The sequence below is a fragment of the Grus americana genome, chromosome 14, assembly GCF_028858705.1.
Source record: "Grus americana isolate bGruAme1 chromosome 14, bGruAme1.mat, whole genome shotgun sequence".
Lineage (NCBI taxonomy): Eukaryota > Metazoa > Chordata > Aves > Gruiformes > Gruidae > Grus > Grus americana.
The window spans coordinates 2,166,436-2,172,720 of record NC_072865.1 but is presented as its reverse complement, the minus strand read 5'-3'; positions in this window follow the sequence as shown (position 1 = coordinate 2,172,720).

The following is a 6,285-nucleotide window of genomic DNA, read 5'->3' as shown; positions in this document are numbered from 1 at the left end:
TGTCTTGTGTTGCGTAGCTTGGCCTTTGCCTGGCCCCCGGCTGGGTCTGTCCCGTGGCCGTACCCGTATGCGCGGGGGTCCCTCGGCATCCGGTAAGGGGGATGCTGCATAAACTTTAAAAAGCATTTTGAAGAGGGCACTGTGCGTTGAGACCCCTGTTTGAGGTTTGGCCTGTGTTTCGGGGGTTGCCGTTGGGTTTGGTTTTTTTTTTTCTTTTTACCTCGCGAGCCCTGCCTGGGACCCCACATCCCGTGGGGCGCAGAGGGGGGGAGGACCCTCGTGTCTCTGCCCGATACGTGGATGCCCCCAGGTGCCTGGCTCCTCTCCACCACTGTGACCCAGCTCATCCTGCGATGGTCCAGAGCTTCACCCCATCTGCCCATGCATACGGGCAATGGAGTCGCTAGCAGCGTTTGGATTTGTTAGTTATTATTTATTAGCAGCCAGTTAGGTTTATTAGCAGCGGTTAACTGGCCACGGTGCTGCTCCAAGGGTGGGTGCTTCTCCCACCCGATGGCCCAGCCTCTTGCTGGGCTGGGGATGTCACCTGCCCCGTCACCACGGGAGGGATCCGAGCAGCACCCAGGCTGGAAAACACCCTTCTCCCCACGGATGATGTAAACCATGGTACAGCTATGAGCAAACCGCTCCTGAAAATCCCCTTGCTGGCTGCAGCACTGCTCCGGATCATTCCCTATAAGCTGGCACGGGGAGCCCGCAGCTGCCGTACGGGGGCACAGCCGGTGCCAAAAGCCCTGTCCCACCCCATCATTGCAGCCCTCGAACCACGGAAACCCGCGGGTGGTAGGAGCAGGGGTGATTGGGAGGGCGAGCACGTTCCCTGGGGTTTAGCAGCTATGGGATGTTATGCAGCTCGATCTCGATAGCTCTGGTTTTAATCGTTGATTGGCATTCAGTTCCCTGGCATGTGGGAAGGCCAGAAGTGATGTGAGTGAAGTGCCTCCAAGAGATATTTAATCTAAAAGGTTTTCTTTGGAAAGTGTTCATATATGGAAATGGTTGCTTGTATGTGCCTAAAATATTTAAAAAGACAAAGCCTCTGAGGATCCGCATGTGGCCCGGAAGATTTTCATATAGTTTGGGTCCGTGTAACTCCATGTCTAATTAGTGAACATATTCAAATAATTAACATGCTTATGACTCTCCAATTAGTGATTTTCTGTTCACGTATGCATTCAGGGGTATGTTGGATGTATTTATACGTCGTAGCCCGTGAGACCCCAGCCCCTCTGCCCTGGGCCAGTGCTGCTGTGAGGTTTCAGCCCCAGGGCTGAGCTCTGCGCGGCGATCCCCAGTGTGAGACCGAAGAGGGGGACACAGGGTGCTGGAGCAGCCCCGGGGCCCCTCCGAGACCCCCGCTGGCCCCATGGCAGCCCTGGCCCCTGCAGCAGCCGCTGTCTGAACTGCCCAACCCCGGGAGCCTCCTCTGGGCTCCTCGCTGCTTTGGAAAAAAAAAAAAAGACACGTAAGATCAAACATGATGAAGGGCACCATTTATTAACTAAATGAGGTGGGACCAGGGCCAAACTGATTCAAGTTCTAATTGTTTAACTTTTTCCATGTATCATTATTAAAGTTTCCTACTTAGCTGGGCATTATTTCCACCACCACACCCCCTTTCTGCTGCTGCTTTTGTTTGGAGCTGTTTAACTTTGCTTTTGTTACTGGATGGCTGCCCCAGGGACCTTACAAAAAATCTCTGCTGGTCCATTTTTTATTAGGATAAAAGTCCTTGTGCCATAGGAGGGGGAGGTAGAGGGAAAGAGGCTCTTTGGAAAAGTTCCTTCTCCTCCCTTTCTCATGTGTGAAAGAGGCTATTTTAATTACTTGAGGGGAAAAAAAATCTTCCCCACACAAATAATAAAACACACAAAACTGCCCCTGACTGTAAGGGAACTTATCTGCAAATTATTTTGCCTCAGTTTCTCCCCAGGAAAGCGCAGGCTGGCAGGAAACACCCACAGAGCTCTCCCAGCCCCGGAGCAGCTTCTTGCACTGGGACATTTAAATATTTTGAATTTTTACGTAGCCCTAAAGCAGTCCCTTTGTGCAGGGAGAGCTGGTGGGCAGGGCCTGGGCTGTGGCCAGCACTGCTGCTTTGGGCAGCTAATGCACACAGGGTCGTGCTCTTGCTGTGCAAAGACGCTGCTCAAGCACGCTTCAGGCTTTTAGATTTATTAATGGAAAAACTACCTTTTTTTCTTGTTTTTCTTTTTTTTCTTTTTTTTTTTTTTTTTTTTTTGAAGAAACACCTTAGTTCTTCACTCCCAAACCTGAGGGGTGCCAGGAGGTGGCAAGCGGCTGTCCTCCCCGAGCTGATTGACTTGGAGGAGACGCAAGCTGCCGGCACTGCGGCATCAAGGGATGGTGGGGCTGGGGCTGACCCGAGGGACGCTGAGCACCGTCACTGGAAAAGCTGGCTGGAGGGGACCTCAGGAGACCACCTGCTCCCCGCTCCTGTCCCCAGGCAGCACCAGCCACCCACATCTCTCCCGGGAGGTGTCTAATCTGTCCTCAGGATGGAGACTCCCAGCTCGCCAGGCAGCGTGTCCCAGGGCGTTTCCGAACATCTGGGGGTGCAGGGGGTGCACGGGATGCAGCGGAGTGCATGGGGTGCACGATGTGCAGAGGAACGTATGGAATGCATAGGGTAGACAGTGGTAAACGGGGGTGCCTGGGGCTGTACGGGATGTGTAGGGGATGCAGGGGGTACCTGAGGTGCATGGGGCGGGTGGGGCACACGGTGCCCGGGGTGCGGGGACATGGGGACAGCCCCAGCCCAGCCCCGCCGGGCGCTGCGCCTGTCTCCTGCACCATCTAGTGATGGAAACCGAAATATCCACCGGGATGGGAGAAGAACCTGCGCTGTGAGAACTCCCGGCGCTGTGGGGTGGTTCCTGGGTGGGAACAGCCAAATCCACCCGGGGGGCAGCGCTTCTGAGCAATCTCTGGCAAAGGCTGCTCCGGCTTTAAGCCGCAGCGATGGGTTTGAGCCTGTCCCCTGGGCACTCGCGTGCTGCCAGACATCCCATCTCTTCTCTGGAGACATCCCTTGCCTCTCCTTGCTCGGACACAGCCCTGCCCGCCCTGACCCACACGCTGTGCCCTGACCCAAAGGCTGAGGGGCCAGGGAAGCAGGACGGGATGGTGCTGCCCCACGGCACGGGTCCTGCTCTTCTCGGCAGGACGCCTCGATGCAGAGCTGCGGTGGATGCGTGTGCTGGTGCCCTGTTAGCTCGCAGGGCCAAGGTGGTCACTGGAGTGACGGTGCACCAGGTAAAATGACTTAAATCCTTGGTGAGTGGTGGATGGTCTTGGGAAAGCTGATTCCACTTGAGCAGGTGCATTTTGGGGGTTTTATCCCAACTCCTCACACACATGCTACAGGCATCCTGGCTCCATCTCTTTTACAGGATTCCTATCACAAATTGCCTGGAAAATAATCACGCTGAGCGGCTTATCTGCCCAGCTCTGCTTAGGAGGGGAAAAGTTCACACACCACTGCCAAGAACCGAGAAGCAATGGCCACAGTTGCCCCTAAAAGCTCTATGTCCCATAAATTAATGTGGCTTCAAGTGAGCCTTGCATCGGGCAATCCTCAGCACTGCTCAGTGGGTAAATGCATTGCACTGCTGAGAGAGCAGCAAGGCTGAAACGAGTCAAGAGTCTTTTCAAGAGTTGCCAAAGATAATTTTTTTCCCAGATGCCGTCAGTCCAGTGGGATGTGACCCTACAGGACACAATCACTGGGCTCCAGGGCAGACAGCAGGCAGGCAGGAGTGTAAGTCCAGGGCTTTGGGCAGAGTACAGCTGTACCACGCTCTAGCCGGGTGGCACACGTGCTCCGGCACCTGGGCACGGAGCCCCTTGGAGGCCACTCTGCAAACTCAGCAAGCACACTTACAAAATGGATTTTGCTTTGCCCTATCGATAAGCAAGCTTCTACACGATCCGAGTGCTACGCAAACAGCACGGAATTACAAAACTAAATTATCACGTGTTTTCTTAATTCCCAGCTCTCGAGATGGCTACTGGGAGCATGACATAGTAGTCCCACCGAGGCAGAGGACCCCTCCAGAGAAGCCTTGCCCAAGCAGAAGAGGGAGAGAGGAGCTGCCACAGGCAGTAACCACCCTAACCCGGAGCAGACCAGGAGCTCTGGTGATGGCCATGCTGGGCGGCAGTGTCACACAGGGTCAGCGTGATGTGACTGCACAAGAGCAGGAACTGGCTGCTCCATGGCCACTGGGCTTGCAGCATCTCAGCGGTCTGTCGGTGCCGATTCCCCACCCAGCCCCTGCCTGACTGGTTTGGGTCACGTTAGAAAATCCGTTTGCACAAGAACAAAATATTTGCACAAGAAGTGGTTTCTCAGCTATTCCGAGATTTGCTCCTTCTCCCCCTGTGACAGAGGTACTTCTTTGCTCTGCCGGCTCCTCAGCATCCGATTTCACTTTACTGGAATCTCCTGGACCTCGTTTCCCACACATTGCTCTTCATCTAACAGCTGAAAGCGTGTTTCAGAAGGCTGCAGTGAAATGCACTGATTGCTTTCAGAGGGGTCATTTGGGAGAACTGGGACTGGTCCTTCCTCTACAGTGAATTTGCTCCGTGACTGCCCGAGCCATTTACCGGCTGATAATTCCGTGCGGTTTTCATCATCTCCACGCCCAGAGCAGCATCCCTGATGTTGGATGATGAGTGGGGTTTGCAGTCTGGGGAGCACCCAGCAAAGGCTGGCAGGAGAGCAGCATTGCTCTGGGCTAACATGATTAGATGCAGTAGCTGGTGGTGCTGTGGCAGAGCTGGCTAGAACACAAGGTGTTTCTGTAACTGCTAATTTATGTAGAGTCACAAGACAAGAGCAAACCCCATGGTGTTTTAATGTTGAACACACGACATTTATAATACATTAAGGATTCATCTGCAAACCAAATAAAGCTGAATGTCATACGTGTCTACCGCTTACTTTTGACAGGCTAAATCTGCAGTCTAACCACAGTTATTCATGAGCACTGCAAATTATTCCTCTGTAAACATGCTGTTGACGGAATAATTATTAAGGTTGCATTAATACTTAATACGCTCCCAATTCCTTATTTCCTCATGGAACAGGCAGGCTTTTGTGGTTCTTGCACAGCCCCAAGGCAGGGTAGGGCAGGCCGATGCTGCTGCCTGCGAGCCCCTGATCTGCCTGAATCAGCCACCCCCAGCTCCCACTCTGCTCGTATCACTGCTGACAGCTTCAGCTCTGTGGTGGCCCAGGCCTGGCACTGAGATGCCACCTCCAGCCTCTCTCCAGGCAGGAGGTATCTCAGCCTTCCCCATTTACTGCACGACGTGGGCTCTCCATCCCTTATCCCGAGTAGCAGCGGATCTCTGCCTGGCTCAGATAAATGCTGCCATCTGCTTCTCCTCCCCAAGCACTGCTGCAGCGATCGCTTCCTGGTCTGTGCCTCTACCTCCCATGTAACCCTCTGATCATCTCTGCTGGAGCGATGCTTCCCCATTCTGCCCTCGCCCATGGCTGGCTCAGGCATCCTCAGCTCTGCGCGGCCAAACTGTCCCATTCCTAAGCGGGCGCCTTGCTGCACGCCTCCAGGAAGCTGTATCATTCAAGCAATTCAAGCACTGTGTGTATTTTTAACACCACCGTGTTTGTTTCTGAGTGAGTGCCCCTCGAGTTATTTCAGAAGATGACAGCGTTGCTCAGATTTCTGAAATGGCTTTACCAGCTATCTACGTATCTGCCTCCAGGCAGAGCCAAGAGTCACGTGTAAAGCGGTAATAGTTAACAGGCAGGAAACCAGAATATAAAAAGCTCCTCTCCCGAGGCCAGAGCTGCTACGGGCTCCTTTGGAGCAGACACTGCTGACCTTGTCTGCTGCACAAACACCACTGGGAAAAATACTGCGCCGCAGATAATGACAGATTTTCAGGGGCTGTGAGCACATTTGATTTCTGAAGCTGTGCCCGATGCTTATTTCTCGCGGTGCCAGTGCGTAGGAGGGGCTCACCCCACTGCTGCCCCCAGCTCTGCCCGCCTTCCACCGGGTGCTGCTGCTGGGGGGCGCCGGGACCCCACTGCCGCTGCCCCCCGGCAGCGCTCCCGCCGCCACAGCAGCCCCCCCAGCCCATGGCTCGATCGATAGCCGTTCCCGTTTCCCATCTATTAACTATTACCCTGACTCCCGGCTTCTTCGCCCAGCTCTCGCAGCGCGCGTTGTGCAATGGCATTCGTCCGTCTCGCAGCAGCATTACAGG